Source organism: Carettochelys insculpta, chromosome 10, assembly GCF_033958435.1.
Source record: "Carettochelys insculpta isolate YL-2023 chromosome 10, ASM3395843v1, whole genome shotgun sequence".
NCBI classification, from domain to species: domain Eukaryota; kingdom Metazoa; phylum Chordata; order Testudines; family Carettochelyidae; genus Carettochelys; species Carettochelys insculpta.
The window spans coordinates 27,058,592-27,080,362 of record NC_134146.1 but is presented as its reverse complement, the minus strand read 5'-3'; the positions used below and the strand labels follow the sequence as shown (position 1 = coordinate 27,080,362).

At 42.6% G+C, this 21,771-nt stretch overlaps 1 protein-coding gene across 2 annotated transcripts in view; it reads right to left on the bottom strand.

Moving 5' to 3' along the window:
- Positions 1-21,771, bottom strand: part of AADAC (arylacetamide deacetylase) — a 159,312-nt gene that overhangs the window by 54,782 nt on the left and 82,759 nt on the right. Inside the window, exon 1 of one of the 2 annotated variants that reach the window (XM_075003914.1) lies at positions 10,622-10,642. The exons of the other annotated variant lie outside the window; for it this stretch is intronic. The gene's annotated coding sequence lies outside the window, so the exon portion shown is untranslated. Of the gene's footprint in view, positions 1-10,621; positions 10,643-21,771 lie in introns of those variants that run through there. 2 annotated transcript variants of the gene reach the window in all.

The window sequence follows — 21,771 nt, the reverse complement described above, 5'->3', positions numbered from 1 at the left end:
AGTAAGGTCATAGCTAAAAAAAGGGTTAGCAATGCCACTGATGGAGCAGTGCCTAGTCACTTTAAGTTTATCAATATTGCTTGACAGCCCCCTAAACTAAAGCAATTTAAAATTGTGATTAATCACACTATTAAACAATATCTTTTATTTAAATATTTTGTATATTTTCACATTTTCCAATATATACATTTTAATTGCAACACATTACAAAGTGCACAATGCTAACTTTATTTACAAACATTTGCACTGTAAAAACAACAGTATTTTTCAATTCACTTAAAACAAGCACTGTAGTGTGACCTCTATCATGAAAGTTAAACTCACAAAAAGCAGAATTATGTACAAAATAACTGCATTCAAAAATAAAGCAACGTAAAACTTTAAAGCTTAGACGTCTACTCCGTCCTACTTCTTATTCAGCCAATCACTCAGAGAAAGCAAATTCGGTTATAGTTTTGTAGGAGATAATGCTGCCTGCTTCTTGTTTACGATGTGCCCTGAAAGTGAGAATGGTGCTGTTGTAGTCAGTCATAAGATATTTATGTGCCAGATGCATTGAAGATTCAAGTGTTCCTTCATGCTTCAACCACCATTCCAGTGCACACATATCCATGGTGACAATAGGTTCTGCTTTATAACAATCCATAGCTGAGTGGACCAACCCACTCTCATTTTCACCATTTGAGCCAGGTGTCACCAGCAGAAGACTGGCTTTCTTTGCTGGTGGTTTTGAATCAGTAGTTTTCACAGCAGAGTGCTGCTCTTTTAAGACTTCTAAAAGCATGCTCCATACCTCATCCCTCTTAGATTTTGGATTGAACTTCCAATTCTTAAACCTTGGATTGAGTGCTGTAGCTATTTTAGAAAAAAAAAAAAATCCCACATTGGAACCTGCATAACATTTTGTTAAGTCTGCTGTGAAAGTGTTCTTAAAAGCAAACATACACTGAGTCATCACCCCAGACTGCTGTAAAATGATATATATGGCAGAATGTGGGTTAAACAGAAGACATATACTTCTCCCCCATGGAGTTCAGTCATAAATTCAATTTAAATTTAATTAGCATCATCAGCTTGGAAGCATGTCCTCTGGGATGGTGATGGAACCATGCAGGGGCATACAAACATTCAGGATATCTGGCATGTAAATGCCTTGCAATGCTGTCTACAAAAGTGCTGTGCAAGCACCTGTTCTCACTTTCAGCTGACATTGTAAAAAAGGCTTGTCTACACTACATAGCTGTTACTGACACGGCCATCTCACTAGAAGTTGAGTAGTATAAACCTCATTTGTTGGACCTTTTGTCAACAAAATACTCCTATTCCCTATGACTAGAATTTGCACTGTCAACAGATGAGGACTCCTGCTGATAACACGCCCTTTTCATTGCCACTTGCTGCAGCAAAACTTTTGTCTTTCAAGGGTAGGTGAGTTTAAGCACCTATGAATGAGAAAAGTTTGCTTGTTCAATCAGCAGTGAAGACAAGGCCTAAGAAGCAAGCAGCAGTATATCATGCAAATATGAACACACTCTTTGCAATTGAAGTATGCGCTAAAGTTTTGCAGGGTTTTGTTTTTGAACGAAGTTATGTAACAAAAAAAATTGTGTAAATTGCATTTTTACAATAGAGAGATTGCACTACCATACTTATAAGGGGAGATAAAAATACCATTTCTTTGAGCTGTCACTTTTAATGTACATATATTTTATCAAAAGTATTGAAATGAGCACTGTACTCCCTGTATTCTGTGTTGTAGTTGAAATCCATATATCTGAAAATATAAACACAAAATATTTAATACATTTCAATTGATATTCTATTGTTTAACAGTGTGATTTATCACAGTTAACTCACATGATTAATTCAAATAATTAATCGACACCCCATGTTAGTTATTTTCCTTTGTTCTTGTTGAAGGGGATGATCTAGAAGATGGCACTGAATGGCTAATAGGAGACAAATGTCACAAGAGCATAGATGCTAAAGAAATTTAACAAATAAAGTGTTTATTTCCTTTTTTACAAAGTAGTGAATACTATATGCAGGAACTGGCTAAATCTGTGGATTTAGCAGAAGCACTGAGGAGGACAACAAAAAATATCAGTATATTTTAACTGATTTGCAGGCGGGATTTAAGGGCTGGTGGGAAGAAGCAGACTCATACGAGCACTATTATATTGTAATTTCAAAGGCAGATGAAAGATGTGACAAATAATCACATTTAACTCAACATTTGTGTTTGTTTTTTGAAACCAATATGCTGTGAACTATTTGTTGAACTATAGTGCCGTTTGTAGAGCACTGGGAAGTTTTAAATAGCATCTAGCAAGCCAAGTTTGTACACTCATTTTATGGCATCCATTCCTGCTGAAAGAGCAGGGAAGAAACTGAAGACAGTGGTGTGTGGTCTCAAGGACCCACATACAAAACTCCAAGTGATGTCAATAGTTCTACCTAAATATCAAGGATGGACTAAATTCTAGAAGATGCTGAGGGCTTGTCTACATTGGCAAGTTACCACACTGCACTCAGAGTGTGAAACCCCTCCTCAGGTACAGCAAATTACAGTGCTACAAAGCACCAGTGTGAACAGGCTGTCTGCGTTGTTAGCTACTTCCCTCCTGAAGGTGGTTTACCTAGAGCACTTGGAGAACTCTTGCTGAATGCTGCAGCTCTGACCACACCCTTGTGTTAAAGCCACAGCTGCACTTCAATGTAGGCACAACCTGAGATTATGCAACTCTGACAGCTGTTCATGCTCAGCACATTTCCAATGGTCAGATTCTAATTGCCTAATCTCATGCAGTGTGAATGGAGAGGTGGGAGGTTAGAACAAGCCTTTCCCCAATTTATGTGACCTTGTGTAAGGGCCAAGCAAAGTTTCAGTGCCTGTACACTGGCAGGACAGGGAGACCTTTCCTTTTCCCTCCGGACCAGAGCATAGTATTTAACTCACAAACATTCTGTGGGGTGGGCTATACAACATGCAATATAGTGTGGAATATGTGGACACTTTATGATATCGTAACATTGCAAGGAATCTAAGCAGATATGCCGTAAGGTATCTGCCAAAACTGTTATAATCTCCCAAGTATGATAGCCCTGTTTGTGTTTGGCTCACCTTTGTATAACAACTAATAAATGCATGTGGCACATCTCCATGACACCCCCAGACAGACTTTTCATGAGCACTACGTAGCCTGCTTGATGGCCCATCAAGGGACATCAGCAGGACAACAAACGCACTGAAAGACCATAGGACCTACACCTATGACTTAGCAAACCCCATAGGGGCATGCCTAATGACAGAACTCTAAGACATTCCATACCATGGTGCTGAGCAGCTTGTGTGGATACAGGAAGTACAAGCCACATGGCAAAAGGAATATAAAGGGCAACTGCATCATTTTGTATACATCTTAATCCTGCTTCTTACCTCTGGAGTAACTTTTTCTAAATGTGAAGCTCTGAACAAAGAACTAACTGAGTCATCCAAGCTGTGTATGTGTTCCAGAGGGACTTTCAAGTCAGCAGACTCAGCAATACTGTTAATAACCTGATGCATAGACTGTGAAGCCTCTAGACGTACCTGACTGCTTTACCATTTAATAACTCTCTTCTTGTTCTTTTTTTCCTTTATGATGAGCCTTCAGTTTAGTTACTAAAGGGTAGGCTGGCAGTGTGGTATTTTGGGTAAGATCCAATCTAATATTGACCTGGCAATGTGTCTGGCCGACTGGGAGTTGTAAGAACATCTTGTATAGGGAGCAGAGTTTTAAAATAGCTGTTTACAGTCCTGGACCTAGCTGCTGACTGGGAAGTCAACAAACCGGAATATAATAAAGCGGGTTCTGCAATTCCTGTTTTTAAATTTTTGCTTCTTGATAACCAGTGTGGGACATTAGAAGCATGGTTTGTGACTGGTTGGGGAGAGGGGTTTACTTCAGTGTTACTCACCAGTCTTGGGAGTATCTGCTCTCCTTTTTGCAGCTACCCCTGACCTTGGCATTTCCACTGAGAGCTGGCCCAGACACCCTGATCACACAAGAGGTCACACTAGATGATTGCAGTGGTCCCTTCTAGCTTTATATAAGATATTAATTTCATCTAGGGAAGAAGGCCTGTAACTGTCCCTCCTCACCGGTTTGGTCAGCAGACCTGTCCCGCTACAAATAGCAAATTGCATTTCACAAAAAGGCATGTAAGCACAGTTTTGACATCCCTATTAACAATGGTTGGTACTTATATTCATGAATCAAGGCAGGCAGTCCCACAGTAAACCGTGCTTTTGTGAGTAAAGGTGGTTGGAACTGGGCCTTGTGTCTTTTCTCTTTGTAATCTTTAAGCACTGTATACATAAAACTAGAAACGCAAATTAAAAGTAGTTATACATTTGTACTGACTTCTTAAGAATTCCTTAAGAAACCAGATATTCTGCAAGTTCTCCAACTTTTAGGTAGTTGTGTTTTAAAAAAACATGCACACACAGAAACACATGTGACCAATTTCTACTAGATAAAAACTTCACATAAAGAATTAGCTGAACTGCAGCCAAATCATTGAGTTCATGACGATTGGGCATTTGTCGAGTAATACTGAATTTTTATGTCTGTGTAAGACAGGTGCAGTAGATATTGACTAAAGCCTATGCTGATATGCATGCTGTACAGTGCCAGTGAAGTCAGAATCCCTTTGGCTCAGGATCTAACCTAAATAACTACCCTTAAAAAGCAATCTTTCTGCATTCCACCTGCAAACTGTTGTGTGCCAGCAATGCAGTCTAAGGCAAGAAAAGAATATATTCAAATGGCTGCTAGGACTGCCTGTATTAATCCTCTGTTATTGTTGACCATTAAGTATATCACTACATAATGCATAGGATACATCTACCCAACCATTATCACAGCAAGTGCCAGTTCATTACTACTTTTACAAAAAACAAAGTTCCACTTTTAATTCCTTCCCCTCCCTCCCCCCACTGGCTATACAAAGGTTGACACATCTTCTACTAGTCTGACATGTGGAGATCATGTACCCATAATATGCCTATCATATAAAATGCCTAGACTGGATAGAAATGTAAGATAGCTCAGTTCCCTTGAAAAAAACCTTTAAAAACCCACACGACACACACAAAACCCTTCTCCTCCTGCCCCACAAAGCTAATTAGAAGTAAAGCCTTGCTTAGGGTTGCCAGATTTTTGGAAAACTTATGGGAGACAGACAGCCCCACCTGTGGATCCCCAGCCAGGGAGCCCTGTCCCACATAAGACTTCCAAAAAACAGGGCAGGGTCCGGGCAGCCCTGTGGCTAGGAGACAGCTTGGGCATCAAGCCCTGGCCAGCACTGCTAGTCCTGGGATCTCTGGCCAAGGAGCCCCAGATTTCAATCCACAGCCCTGCAGGACATTTGTGTGCAAATGCGGGATGTGGAACTACTGCTTGAAATCCGGGACTGTCCTACAGATTGCAGGACATCTGGCAAGTTTCTAAAAAGCTGACCGAGGCCCAGGGAAGAGCACCCTTTAAGGGGAGAGGGAGTTAGGGATTTCATACTCTAGGTCTGCTTAAAGTGAACGCCCTAGCTCTGTGATGCTCCCAGCTTTACTTTGGGGCAGGCAGATTGTTTGTAAATAGAGGGAAGCAGGGTGATTAAGACAACAAAAAAAGCTTGTCATTCAAGTAATTGAAGGATTGTTTGATGATTATGAAAACACTGCCAGGTACTCCATTAAAAAGATAGGAAACAAAGAGTATGAGTAAATAGTGGTGTGCTCCAGGGGTCTGCAAGGACAGCTCCTGTTCACCTTACCAATGGTCTTGAAAAATGGGTAAGCATTTAGGTGGCAAAATTTACGAAGGATACAAATTACTCAAAATAGTTCCCTGAAAACATCTGCTCAATGTGCAGTGGCAATCAAACAAGCTAGTAAAATATTGGGAATCATTAGGAAAGATAAATAACCAAAAATATCATATTGCCTCCATATAAAGTACTGGCCTGCCCTCATCTTGAATACATGCAGACCTGGTCACCCCACCAAAACCAAAACAAATGGATTAGTAAAGAGTAAAGAGAGGGCAAAATAAAGAAATAGATGTAAGGAACAGCTTCCGTATGAGGAGAGAGTAAAATCTGGAAAAGAAGCAATGAAAGATGTGTGTTCACTACATGGAAGATCAGCCTAGTCAGGGTCAATCTTCTGGGGCTGGATCAAACTTTCTGGAGTCGACACTCAACCCCTGTACCCAATATTACAAGGAGTAAGGGAGATCAAGGGGAGAGTTTCTCCCTTCAACCTTGCTCTGTGAGGATGGCCATGTAAATTCATTGTAGATAAGTCAATTCTAACTACACAATTGCCATAGCTAGAACTGTGTACAATCAAATTTAATGTAGACTTTAGTGTAGACCTGGCTTAAAGGGCAGGGGCTATGTTAGAGGTCTAGAAAATCATGAATAAAGAAATATTATTTATGCCTTCGCTAACATAAAACACGAGACGCTCACCGAATTAAATTTATAGACAACAGATTGAAAACCAAGCGTGAAGAAATAGTGGAGCTCTTTGCTAGGGGATGGTGGAAAGGCTGAAACTATAACAGGGTTCCAGTAAGAACAGAATAAGTTCAAGGAGGATAGGTCCATCAATGGCTACTAGCCAGAATGGACAGAGATGGTACCCCTAGTTTCTGTTTACCAGAAGATGGGAATGGATGATGGGGGATGGACGATTTCCTCTTCTGCTTATGCATTCTGAAGCATCTGGCATTGGCTACTGTGGCAAGACAAGATACCAGGTTACATGTACCATTGGTCTGACCCAGTATAGCCATTCCAATATTCTGGTATAGAACCCAGATGTATCCACCCCCTACTGTAACCCACTACACCCCAGTCCCTGCCCAGAGCCCAGGAGTTTGCAGCCAGGAGGGAACTGGACAAGGTTCCGACCACCCAGCTTACTGCTTGGCTTATACTGAACATACTCAGTATTACCACTGAATCTGCTGTCCTCAGTTGCCCCCATGTTCCCACTCTGCCCTATCCCATCTCCTCACAACATGCACAGGCTCCCGTCAGCCTACCAAAGTCTGAAATGGTGCCCCTGGACCCAGTGGTGAGAAAATTCTACCAGTAGTTAATGTATTGGCTTTCTCGGAAGCAGCAGAAAAAGTGGCTCAGGAAAGCAAAGCAGCTATTCCAGGGGTGGGCTAAAAAGTTGACTGGAGACAGGGTCCCAGAGGAGCTGCAGGGCTGAATCCTTAAGTGAAAAGCAGTGGGCAGTGGGTTTGGCAAAGGGACAAGAGCCTAAGGCAAGGCATGGAACAACCTGTATTGGATAAGGTTTGTGAAGAGGAGGTGACCATCTGAGCCTAACTAGACTGAACAGTGGATTTGGTTAGTAGTAACAGAGAGGAAGCCGTGCTAGTTCATACACTATCAAAACAAAAAGCAGTCAAGTAGCACTATAAAGACTAGCAAAATAGTTTATTAGGTGAGCTTTCGTGGGACAGACCCACTTCTTCAGACCATAGCCGCTCTGGCTATGGTCTGAAGAAGTGGGTCTGTCCCACGAAAGCTCACCTAATAAACTATTTTGCTAGTCTTTATAGTGCTACTTGACTGCTTTTTGTTTTGATTGGATTTGGTTATATTTGTTGGCTTCAGTTTAGGACTCTGGTGCCCCCAAAAGGCAGAAAAGCTGTAAGGCAAACTGAGGTAAGCCAAAAAACAATTGCAGGAGAGAGGAAATGATAGTGGTGTGTGGAACTGAGAAAAAAAGTTCCTGCAGTCTCAAAGCAAGACTTGAGAGGGTGTACTGGGGCAGAAACTTTGCCAAAAGGTCAGTTCAACTCAGGATTTCTAGAGTTGGTTTCATTAAGTGTATGCCTAAATTATGAATTTTCTTGTCTTTCAGCAGTTTGTGTATTTAAAAAATGAATTCTGTTAGTTTTATTTCCTGAAACTCTTGCAATTTACAAACTCCCAAACAACTCTTTGTCCAAAAATATGTTGTCTCACATTCTCAGTTTCTCTGCTGCGTAACTTTTTATGCTTATATCAGAGATTGGTGTCAGCTGTTCAAGTGTCATATATACACTTCCCCATCTTCCTTTTGATTCTGTACTTTGAAAATGCATAACTTATTATTTATCTTTAATTGCCTGTTCCTTCAACGTCTAGACCCAGCTGCCCCTTGTAATTACCTTGTAGTGACTGAGCTGTGGATTTGTTTTGACTATGTTTATAAGTGTTAGAATTTTAGTAGATTCAAGTAGGCTTTGAAGTTAACTGCCACAAAGATGAATAGAGGACATTCACAGCTCTGCTGTAAGTGTTCCAATCTTTGGTTACAGCAGACTAGTGTATTGATTTCATGTTGACTCCAAGGAGAAGTGGGGGTAGACATTTAAGGGCAGGGGAGTTTTTTGTTGGTTTTGTTTTAAAACTTAAGTTTTTAAAGAAATCTACAAGATGATCCTTAAGACCTATATTTATAATGGAGTTTTGTAACTTCACTCATTACTGCTGGTAAAAGAATGTTATCCCTTTGAGAAACAAGCTCTCTCTCTCTCTCTCTCGCTGAAAGAACAGCTTGCATTGTGCACCTTACATCGGTACTATTGCAGCAACACTTTGAGCTGTTTTAAGGTAGGCAGTGTAGACGTAGCCTAAGTCTCACTGGAAGTCAGTGGGTGTTAGGCGTACATGCCCAAGTCAGTTTTAAGACGAAAAACTTAAGTGTGACAATGTTGAGTAGACTCTGGCCCCATGAGCCAGCTGGAAAGAAGAACAATTTCTGCATAAAGAAAAGTCTTACAAAGGACAACCACCTTATTAAAAACAGGCTATACTACCAATTCTGAGTAGTTCTTATGTTGTAACAAAGGGAGCTAGGGTTTCTTCGCTCAGTATATGCAACCTCTGAAATGTAATAGAAGAAACCAACCAACCAACCAGTGTGTAATGTCCTTTGAAGGGTCTCAGAATGTTGCTGCTAAGGCCTGACCATGTGACTCAGTCAAAACCCCTTACTGGAGAAGGAAGGTAGCATTAGACTCACTCAAACTGATCCTTAATTATGTCAGAGGCTTTCATAAGCCTCATCACCCAACCAGTTGCACTGGGAGACTGACAATGCCCTATTTTCAGCCCAACAGCACATTAACAACATAGCCCCTGTACAGCTTGGGAATCAGCCCAACATACTGTAAATGAAGAATTCACCCCAAATTTTTTTATGCTCAGTGGAATACCCCCTCCTCAGGTAGGTTGTATCCCAGGCTTATAATGTTTTCACTTCAGTACTCCCATTGCTCAATGTAATGTCACGCATTGTATGGCTAAGCTGGATGCTGTTGGATAAATGTCTATTTTAAAAGATCTGCAACAAGGTTCCTACCTACACTGAGAAAGAAAGTTTGGCACCGGTATTAGTTGTTCTAACTTGGCATTCTTAGAATCAGAGCTGTCCTGTCCACAGGATGGTTCAGAGCAGTCACCCCAGGCCCCCGACTTTGGTTGAAGCAGCAGCCATGAGGACTCCACTCTGAGGATGGGGCTTAAGGGGCTTGGCACGAGACAGCAGCAGGGGCTACCCACCTCCTACTCACTGCAGTGGCAGGAACTGGCGCACAGTGAGCTGGACAAGAGCAGCAGGGTGGAGCAGAGCAGGCTGCTGGGTCATTCTGGTTCCTGTCACCATGGTGAACGTGGGATGGCAGGGGTGACTCCTGCTGATGCCTTGCTCCAGGCTTCCCCTGGGTCATGTTGCAAGAGGGTGGAGCATTGCCCCAGGCCCCATACTCCCTTAAGGATAGCCCTGCTTAATGCCGAAAAGAGAGGCGGGAGGGATAGCTCAGTGGTTTGAGCATTGGCCTTGTAAACCCAGGGTTGTGCGTTCATCCCTTGAAGGGGCCATTTAGGGACCTGGGACAAAGAAAAATTGGCAGTTATGGTCCTACTGTGAGTGTAGGGGACCAGGTTTTATGTTCCCTCAAGGTCTCTTCCAGCTCTATGAGATAGGTATATCTCCATATCAGAAACAATCGTTCATAGAAGAGATTTTAAAGCTGTGTACAAAATTTAGCCACAAGCATAGAGCATACACTATATTTATCCACAAGGATATTTTAGTATGTATATTTTCATAGTAAGTTCACATGCTATTGACCTGCTCCCATGCCAGTACTTGTCTCTTGGCTAGGGGCTGAAAAAAATACACATTTCCCCTTAACTACACATACCCTTCAAGAAAAATCCATAGTCTATACAGATGCAGTCCTCAATTATGCTGTTTCTCCTCCAATGTTTAAAGCTGTTAAGCCTTTTCTCATATAATTTGATCTTTTGAAAGCAAGAAGAAAGGAAAGACATCAGGGGTAATAGTCAGCATCTGCTGAAACCACTAACAAAAAAGACTTTGGAGACATTTGTGTATGCAACAGAAATTTTAGCCCGACAGCTGGAAATAATTTACAGTTGATTTCTAGTAGAAAGGTTAGAGCGAGCTTAAAATTGCTAGGCTACCAATTGTTTCATTATCTGAAGAAATCATAGCAACATCAGCTGTTTACCAACAGAGAATTTACCCCAAGCCCCTTCGGATGCTTACGGAGTATTAAGAGAAGTTCCTTCAATAAGACAACAGTGTCCTCGCTGACCGCTCCAAAGCTTTTTCAATACTTCCATGAGGTGTACTTAGCTTGTTCAAACAGCAGCCTTGTCTTAAGAACTGATAGAATCACTGCATTTAAAAAAATATATAAAACAAATCTATGAGAGAACATTACCACAGCCAGATCACCGAAACTGAGAAGAAATGGTGCAGTCACCAGTTGCGGGATTGTTTCTTAACAAGCAACTTTAATTTTCTGAAATATGACATTCATCTTGAACCTAATCAATCAGAAGGAGGTTAACAAACTACTTAGGAACATAAACAAACAGCATATCCTGCTTATCTAGATGGTTTCTGAGTCATGCAAGATTTAGAAAACACTCTTGAGATGCTGTGTCTGACCACATGCTTCTGGGCCTGAGGCAGGCCAGACTCAAGTAAAACAAAGACGTCGATAGAGTTTGAAACAGTTCCTTACATATCCTTGGCAGGATTCCCTGCAACATTCTCAACTCTCCTTTTTCCATAGTAAAACAGCGTTATTGTCCTGTGTTAGGCTTGCCTTCCCGTGCAGGACTTTGGCAGTCTGCCATCTCTGCAGAGGTTCTGGGATGGTCCTTTTCTCATTGAACAGAGGATAATCAGTCCCATACTGAGATGTCTTCTTCCATTTTTAACAGCCCCTTCATTACCTAGCAGCAAGTACAGGTGTGACAGGGAAGGTCTGAAGGGGCCCACAGCCACTCATTAATCCTTGTTGGGTCAGTGTGGGGTTGGTATACCCTGTCAAAATGATATAAAAATAAAAAAGCAGTCCAGTAGCACTTAAACAAAATAATTTATTAAGTGATGAGCCTTTGTGGGACAGACCCACTTCTTCAGATCATAGCCACACCAGAACAGACTCAATATATAAAGCACAGAGGTGCAAAAATTGTAATCAAGATTGGCAAATTAGAACAGCAGAGGAGCAGTAGGAGGGGTTGTTGGGTGGGGAAGTTAAAAGTTAGATAAAATGAAGCATGTAAAAGAGTCCTTATAGTGGGCCAGGTACTTGCTGTCCCAGTTCAAATCACGTGTTAATGTGTCCATTCTGAATATAAATGACAGTTCTGAGCATTCTCTCTGCAAACGGTTGTTAAAGTTCCTTTTCAGTAAAGCACAGAATGGCCCACTCCATTAAAGTGCTGGCTGACAGGTTTGTGAGTTAGAAATTTTTTGATGTCTGTTTTGTGTCCATCCATTCTTTGGCAAAGAGTGTTTGCAGTCTGTCCTATATACATGGTGAGAGAGCATTGTTGGCACATGGTGGCATATACGATGTTAATCGAGGAACAGGAGAATGTGCCTGTGATTCTGTGAATAACATGGTTAGCTCCAGTGATCGTATCTCCAGAATAGATGTGGACAAATATCAGAGAGGTAGAGAGTCAGTCTGTATCTTTGAGAACAGCTAGAAGTCCTGTGGCACCTTATAGACTAACAGATATTTTGGAGCATAAGCTTTCGTGGGCAAAGACCTGCTTCATCAGATGCATGAGTGGGGGGGTGGTTTCAGAGGGGGTATTTAAAGAGTGGGGTCCCAGTTAAAGGGAGGGACAGAGCTGACAAGGTCTATTCAGTCAGGGTGGAAAAGGCCCATTGTCAGTGGTATGCATGAAGAGGGGAAAAAACAGGTCAGATAAGACAGGGAGCATATGGCCCATTGTCAGTCTAACATGGAGATGTTAACGCCTGGGGCAGAGAAGCTCCTTTTGTAAGCAGTAACAGAGAGAAAGCTGTGCTAGTCTATATACTATGAAAACAAAAAAGCAGTCCAGTAGCAACTTATACCTCCAGATTAGTGGAACTGCTATGGGCACCCACATGGCCCCACAATATGCTAGTACATTTATGGCTCACCTGAAACAACGATTCCTCAGCTCTTGTCCTCTATTACTCCTCCTCTACTTAAAAGATACATTGATGACATCTTCATGATTTGGACCCATGGTGTACAGACTCTAGAAGAATTCCACAGAGACTTTAACAATCTGCACCCCACCATTAACTTATGCCTCGATTACTCCACATAAGAGCTACATTTCCTGGACACTACAGTACAAATCATGAATGGCCTGACTGGTACCATGTTCTACTGGAAACCCACTGATCGCTGTACTTACCTACACCCTTCTAGCTTCCATCCTGCACACATAACTAGATCCATTGTTCATAGTCAAACCCTTAGGTACAATTGCATTTGCTCTGATCCTACTGACAGAGACCGAAAACTACAAGATCTCTACCAAATATTCATAAACCTGAACTACCCACCAGGAGAAATGAAAAAACAAATTGACAGGGCCAGACAAATATCCAGAGACCAGCTACTCCAAGACAGGCCCAAAAAAAGCGAAGAACAGAACACAACTGGTCATTACCTACAGCTCCCAACTCATACCACTGCAACACATTGTTAAAGACCTACAACCTATACTTAATCAGGATGCCACACTCCAGAAGGCCCTACGTAACAGGCCTGTTCTGTCCTACAGACAACCTCCCAACATGATGAGGATTCTCACCAACAGCCGCAGTCTATATTGCAGCAACACCAGTCCTGGAACTTTTCCTTGCAACAAAGCCCGTTGCAGCTTTGTCCACATATCTATTCTGGAGATACCATCACTGGACATGAACCAGGTTATTCACAGAATCATGGGCACATTTTCATGTTCCTCATCTAATACCATATATGCCATCATGTGTCAACAATGCCCATATGCTTTGTATATTGGACAGACTTCAAACTGTCTTAGACAAAGAATTAATGGGCACAAAACAGACATGAAAACACTCCTGATGCATACACTGGTCAGCCAGCATTTTAATGGAGTGGGCTGTTCTGTTAATGACCTGGAGGTTTGCATCTTACTGAAGAGGAATTTTCACTACAGATTGGAAAGAGAGACTGCTGAACTCTCTTTTATATTCAAATTCAACACATTAACACGTGGTTTGAGCCAGGATGGGCATTTTTAAGGTCATTATAGGGTCTCTTTTGCATACTTAGTTTAATCTAATTCTTGACTTCCCCACCCTACCTTCTGCCCCTCTGCTCTCTGATTTGCTCACCTTGATAATATTTTTCTGATTTGTCAATCTTGATTCCTGTTTTTCGGTCTCTGTGCCTTAAATATTGAGTCTGTTCTGGTATAGCTATGACCTGAAGAAGTGGGTCTGTCCCACAAAAGCTCATCACCTAATAAATTATTTTGTTAGTATTTAAAGTGCTACTGGACTGCTTTTTTGTTTCCTTTTGTAAGGTGTGAGCCACTCCCAGTCTCTGTTTAATCCTTGCTTAATGGAGTCAAATCTTTGTTTCACAATTTCTTTTTTTCAGGACTGTCACCCTTAAATCTGCTACAGAGCGTCCAGGTAGATTGAAGTGCTGTCCCACAGGCTTCTGTACATTACAGTTCCTGATGTAGACAAAGCTGGCAACAGGACTTGTTGCAAGGAAAAGTTCCAGGATTGGTATTATTGTGGTATAGCCTGTGGTGGCTGGTGAGAATCCTCATAAGTTTGGGAGGTTGTCACTTGCAAGTCTGTGTTTTACTGAGTTTACTGTGTTTTACTGAAAAGGAACTTTAACAACCGTTTACAGAGGGAATGCTCAGAACTGTCCTTTACATTCAAATTCAACACATTAACACGTGGTTTGAACTGGGACAGCAATTACGTGGCCCATTAGGAGGACTCTTTTACATATTGTGTTTTATCTAACTCTTAAACTCCCCACCCCACACCCCTCTCCTTCTGCCCCTCTGCTCTTCTGATTTGTCAATCTTGATAACATTTTTTAGACCTCCATGCTTTATATATTGAGTCTGTTCTGGTAAGGCTATGATCTGAAGAAGTGGGTCTGTCCCATGAAAGCTCATCACCTAATAAATTATTTTGTTAGTCTTTAAAGTGCTACTGGACTGCTTTTTTTGTTTTGATAGAATGCAGACTAACACCACTATCTCTCCGTCACTGTCAAAATGATGTTTAAGATATTCCATTCTTGGAGTAAGGGATAACCAGGTGCCATGAACCTCCGCTATAGAAAAATCCCACGGGTAAAACCCTCACATTAAACCAGTGACCCCAAGGAGTCTCCAATTTTATTCCATCTCTTAGGAAAGGCTATCACAAGGAAAATTCCAGTTTTTCTCCACCCAGTCGTGTTATCTTAAGGCAGGTTGTGTTTCATGTTTTAACAAACTGAGAAAATGAAACAGAGATGAGAGAAGGAGTTCAGATAAAGTGTGAATTGCATGTGCGTTCACAACTAGAACTGAAACTATTCAGAAGATTTTGGGGTACATATTTATTATCTTTTCATTTCTTTTCATGTGCCTCTGAACTTTCCGGTCTTGGCTGGGTGCAAACATACTGAAACAATGTTCTCACAGCTGCTGTGGTTATGTCTAAACCAGACAGCATTGGAAATCTAGTGAAATTCCAGGCCACAGAGGTTTGGATAAAATAAAAATCATACAAAATTTGGTTGTCTACCCAAAACCAAAAAGTTCTATGGTTTGTCCCATCACCAGGATGCTTCAAATAAAAATACTACATTGGAGGCATCCCAATTGTTCAGAACTTGCTCTCCTATTTAAACTTAGCAGAGCTGACTACTCACTTACCACACCCATAAGCTCAAAGGCCCTGATCTTGCAAAACTCGAATATAACTTTAAGCAGGTAAAATGCTTCTGTCCATATCAAAGAATTTTGGATCTCCATTTTGACTGGCTACAGAGCTAAGTCAATAGAAATAAGTAACGGGCAAGGTTCCAGTAGCTGAGAAGTACAAGTCTGAAAAAGCAAAGATTTCAGGTAATTTCTTATTTTAAGTGTCTTTACGCAGATCATCTAACACCAAAGCCATATTGTTATAGGCAAAAGGGGCGCAGATATTTAAGAAACGGTATCATAAATACAAAAGTACAATCATGGTTTCAGCAAATACAACATATGCAGGCACAAAAAACAGGTCCATGCAAGTATCCAAAATATAGGTTAACACAATTCTATTTGAAACAGATGCATTGCTGCTTTCTGTTTCCATTTAGGTATATTATTTAAATTCACCTTATATAAATCTTAAAGGAGTATTTTTCCAGTCACATCACACTAATCTTATCTGTGAAGAAGAGAATTGAAGAAGAATGGAATGTGAAGACAAGAAAAAGTCCTGTGGCACTTTTTAGACTAACAGATTTTTTTGGAACATAAGCTTTTGTGGGCAAATACCCACTTCACCAGATGCATGCCTCTGGGGTTACAAAAGGATCCTCTGCTTGCAGCAATGCTGAAGAACTGGAGCTGACCTGTGTTTGGTGAGAGGGGCTCTGCAGGGACCCAGGATGCTCTGCAATACCCTCCCCTCAGCTTCCCACAAAAGTGCACTGTGGAATAGCTGCCCTCAGGGTGATATTCCCATTGGCAATGGAAGTGCTGCTGATCTAAACCCTCTTTGATGTCTGCAACGTCAGGAGTACACAAACCAGCCCTTTTCTTTTACTGGTTCTCTATTGCCAGTGAAACTGACCACACAAAAACTCTGCTTGTAGTCATTGCCTTATACACCCAAGAGTTACATTCGTCTTTCTTGCCAAAGGGTCACGCTGGCAGTTCAGGGTCAGCTGATTATCCTGCAAGACCCTCACATCTTTCTATGGCCTACAGTCTTTATTTCTACAAACATACATTTGTATTTGTCCGTATGAAAATGCACTGGTTCCACCATCCATCTCTTTACTGGAGGCATCTTCATTACCTACGATTTGTCATATAGGAGAGGTGAGGGGTGCAGCTTATAAGTTTCTCTTATAAATCATCAGGGCACCCGATAGTTTTCTGTAACTCTGCCAGTGATAATACACTGCTTATACCTCTAAGTACGTTTTTCCATTTGTGAGCCCACCATTCTAGACCAGGAAGGTGTATAAAACTATTAGGTATATTAATAGGAAATGGCAACCAAAGCAGATGGGGATCAAAGATGAGAACGAAGAAGTGCTCGTGAACAGGGAGAAGATTGTGCAGTGATGGATGAGATATTGCATGGACCTATATAAAGCATAGTTGGACTAGAGTGTCTCAGAGAGACTGACTGAAGAACTGAAAGAGATATCTCCACCGAGCATCAAGAGAGAGACCGACCTTTCGAAGGAGGAAGTAGAAAAGGCAGTGAAACGACTAAAGAACAACAAGAGCCCTGGAAATGATAAGATCACTGGAGAGATGATCAAATACAGCGGAGAAAGCATGATTCAGGAAATACAGCGACTATGTCATATAGCATGGAAAAAAGGGAAGGCGCCTAAGGAACGGACAAGATCAGTGCTAGTGACAATAACCAAAAAAGTGTTAAATGAAGAAGGGAAGCGGTACGGACTGATTATGAACATCGATAAAACAAAAACAATGGTCTTGGGATATAAAGAAACAGGAAGGAAGATCAGTGTTGATGGTATTGAACTAGAAAATGTAGAAAAGTTTACACACCTGGGGAACAACATAATGTGTGATCTAGACTGTAAGAAGGAAATAGCAAATAAAATAGTGAAAGGAAGATCAAGTTTGAAGGCAATGGACAAGATCTGGAAAAGCAAAGCAATTAGCTTAAGAATGAAGCCATAGACTAGCTGCGCGCCAATCTACTATATCATCTACCCATTCTCTGTGGGGTCTGCCTCTCTTATTCAAACCATCCATTATGCTGAATACCAGGGTCTTGATCTGTAAACTTTGGTTACCAGAATGCACTTTGAACCTATAAAACACGTAATAAGAGAGGCAGACCCCACAGAGAATGGGTAGATGATATAGTAGATTGGTGCGGAGCTAGTCTACAGAAACCAAGCCACTCCGCATTGGACAGGGAAAGATGGAAAAAAATAGTGAAAGAGGCATCAGACACCAACGGGCACTGAGCCCATGGTTATTGATGATGATGATGAAAAGCCAAATTACTGCATGACCTGGCAAAGTGCTATGCTCTCTGGTAATTTAGGTCAGATTTATAAAATCTACTGTTAGTGTATTTGCAGGTACAATTCCCATCTAACCCAACGGCTCTGTAGTTTGAGGTTTGATTTATTGGCCTGCTTTTTAAACCATAACAAAAATTCATTGCTGTGGCACGGATGCCAGCTCATGATGTTATCAGGAGTCCCATGATCATTTTTGTTTGCCTTAAAGCACTAGTTCCTGGAATCAGGCGGCTATATGAGGATTTCAGCCTACATTCTCATTGATTAAAAAAGGGTCCTAGACCTTACGTGCCTAATGACTCAAAAATCAGAAGGCAAATTAAAAAAAAAAAAAATCAAGCCTATTATGGTTATATAATTGCATGACTTCTGGTGATGGCAATGTTGCTTTAGCCATTAATGGGCCTGTAACAGGCTTGCTCACCTCCAGGGGCATCCCCTTGTAGCTGGATCTAGGGATCAGCTCTCCTTCAGTCTAGCACCCCCTTCCCTCACTTCCTCTCTTGCCCTGCAGGACTTAGTACAATCGCTCTGTGAGGCAACCCTCCTGCCCGGTCACTGTGTATGTTTCCTCTTGCAGGGAAGGGAAGTAGCACCTGACCACCATTCTGAATCAGGCAGTTTCCTGCAATTTGTGGACTGTGCCATTTTCCTTTTGGCCAACAGGGGAACCCCGGCCTGCTTGTTACTCTGGGTTCCAGCCCAGAGCACCAGTCATCATCAGGAAATCTCTACAGTCTCACTCACAGCACTCTCTTGGGTTTCTTGTTAATCTATTGCTCCTCAAAACCCCTGAGAGAGGACCCCAGAGAGCAATTGCAGACTTTGTGGCTCTAGTCCCTCGTGCTTTAGAGGAGCCTGCCCTGTTCCTTTCCATCTAGGCATCATCATCATCATCATCATCATCATCTTCACTTGGTGCTTATCACACCTGGCTGGGCTCTCTCTCTCTCAGGTGTGGACTATAAGGTTAATTGGCTACTTCTGAGCCACATTAACCCCTCCAAAGCAGACCTGGTGTGAACCCCTCATCACAAGGCTTAACAACAGTGATTAGAGTGATGGTATTTTCCCCACAGGAAAACAGAATACTGCGGCGGGGGGTTGGGGGCACCATCTCTGCCTCTGTCACTTGGGTCTTGGATCCAGTAGCCCCTTACACTGGGCTGGAAGGGGTCTTAGCAGGGTGCAGGCTTCCCAGAAGCCAAATATTACTTTGCCTCATGCTTGCGCCCAACTGGAGTGCCTCCCCAAAAATCCCTTGCATGTCAGAGCACCCCAAGACTCCAGGCTGCAAACCTGGGTGGGAGTGGCCCAGACAGAACAGCTCTTCTGAGCATAGACAGTGGCTTCCCCTCTAGCTCAACCCTACCATCCCACTCCACCCCTTCCCCTAAGGTCCCACTTCTGCCCCACCTCTTCCACCATTCTGCCCCTTCCCCCCAAGCTTCCGCCTCTGACCCACCTCTTCCCTGAGGTTTTCCACAAGTGCTCACCATCCCCACTCTTCCCACTTCCCTCCCAGACCATTCTGACCACCACCAAACAGCTGTCTGTGACAGATGCGAGAGGGAAGAGTTGAGTAGGGGGACCCAAGAAGGCAAGGGCTGCTGAGTGGAAGTTGGGAGAGGGAGGAGCTTGGCTGCCAACGGGTGTTGAGCACCCACTAATTCTTCCCCGTGGATGTTCCAGCCCCAGACCACCCACAGAACTGGCACCTACATCCCCACCCGCTCTCTCCTGTTCAGGCTGGAGTTGCCACTTCCCCCCACCCCTTGTGCCTCTTTGTCCTCCTAGGGCAGTGCTGCCCAAAAGGTGTTCCACAGAATCCCAGGCTCCTGTGAAGTGTAAATAAGGGTTCTGCTAGAAAATTCCATAACAACAACATTTTATGGGATTTTTAAAAATATTTTAGCATTTATGAATTGTATTAAAAACTATTTTCTTTTGTGTTTGCCACAATGTGTCCTTGTGTAATGCCAACTTAGCCAGAGGGGGGGATGATGGTGTCACTACTCAGCACAGTCAGTGGTGTTATATACCACCATAAATCCCCATCCTCTCTCTGTTAAATGTGATTTGTTTTCAATATGTGCAATTAAACTAAACGTTGATCTCAAGACTTCATTGAACATTTATTATCATCTTTACTTGTCTGTAGTCTACTTTTTCAGCTCCATATACAAGACAGTTATTGGGGTCCACAAAATTCTTGTGTGTTTAAAAGGGTTCTGTGGCCAAATAAAACCGCGAAACACTGTGCTAGGGGTTGCACCCAGCAGGGCCAACAGCCACTGCAGGCTCTGGGGCAATGTGAAGAGGAGTCCACCTCTATGTCCCGGAAAGGGAGGGGCCAAGAGCAGTCAGCACCAGCCTGGGGCTCTGGCCTTCTCCTCCCCCAGCTGCATGGAGTAGCACTGCTGTGGAAGTTCAAAAGGGCCTGGAGCTCAGGCCAGACCGCTGCTGCTACTTCAGCAGTGGCAGTGGCCTGAACTCCAGGGATCTCTGAAACACCCCTAAGCAATTTCCCTCCCTGCCTCCATCAGCAGGCCTGCTTGCACCCTACCCATTTGGTAAAATTCTGCATTTGTCCCATTTGCTCAGGCCAAGTTTGCAAATTGCCCAGTTTTGCAAAAGAAGTCAGGGCATCCAAGACAGTGCTTAACAAAGGGGATATACGGTAACACTAAGGGAAATGGTGACTCTTCACGCAGCATTTGTTTAATCGGGGGGAATTTCTATCTCCGAATTCATGCAGCCTAAACTTGAGCATAGTCTCAGAGTGCTTTCTTTCCATTAAATATTTTCAGTATTACAACAGTGGAAGAAAAAACTTAATACTGTTCCCATAAAATGTAAATCTTTCATAACATTTAAACCTGACTAAAAATACATAAATCTTAATACCCTACTGCAAATAGTTAATGGAAGTAGGGATAAATTAAACAAAAACTCCCATTTTATTGCCAAACTTACTTAGGGTATTGCAAAAGAATACCATCAGATTTACTGGATGACTCTCATGCAACCAACTCTTTTTCCTATGGATTAACAGATTATTGCAATGGTGCTGGTTTGATAGTCTAATCAGTTGGTTTCCTGGGAAATGTTACACATTCTTACTAATGTGATAATATGCACCACGGACTTATAATTTATTATATGCTGGAATTAATATCTAAGGAACTCAACACTGAATACCCCCATGGAGCATGTAGTCTATTTTATACGAAATGTTGTACCTCCCTCATCTGACACCCTTGGGACCGGGGTGGTCCCAAATGAGGTGATTTCCAAACAAGGGATGGTCAGGCTGGACGAGTCAGGGGAATCCCAGTCCTGCAGGGCTAGCCTGCAGGGTTGCCAGGCATCCCTCATCAGGGGTTCTCATGGTTTTAGGGCTGCAGTTGGGGGCTCAGTGCCCAGCCAGCTCCCTGCTACAGGATCCTATGGCTGCAGGGCTGACAGCAGGGCTCTGCATCCCAGCTGGCTCCCTGTTGTGGGGCTGCTGGTTCCTTCTTCCCAGCTGGGATCCCTGCAGCTGTGGAGCTGCTGGTGGGGCTGGGTGCCACAGCTCAGCTCTCTCTCTTCCCCCACTAGGAGGGCTCCCACAGTGGGGCTTTCCAACCCAACCTGGCTCCTGGTGGTGTGACTTCCCAACCTGGCTCCCTGCCCAGAGGCTAGAATAGGATACCAATGGGACTTCCTGCCCCCAGCAGGGCTCTGCAGTGCTAGGCACAGCAGGAGCTCTCTGATCCAGCTGGTCTCTCCTCCAGCAACATCCATTGCCCTGCTGGACAAGTTTCCACTGTAGTAGCAGTAACTATTTAATAGCATTTACTAACTTTCCAGTTCACTGATAGGGTGGAGACACACCCATGGAAAGGTGAAATAACTTTACCACTGGTCTGGGGGATGAGCACATGACAGGGAGAACCTGAGATTCAAGCCTATGTTGATTATTGTCACTCTGCAGCTTTAGGCAAGTCAAGAAAAAATAGTGTAAGATCGTTTCCTTGTTTCGACACACCAGAAGCACACAGCCATGGAACAGTCAGCATTTGCTAACCAGTACTACGCTCTTGTCAAGAGATCTCAACAAAATATTGGGAAA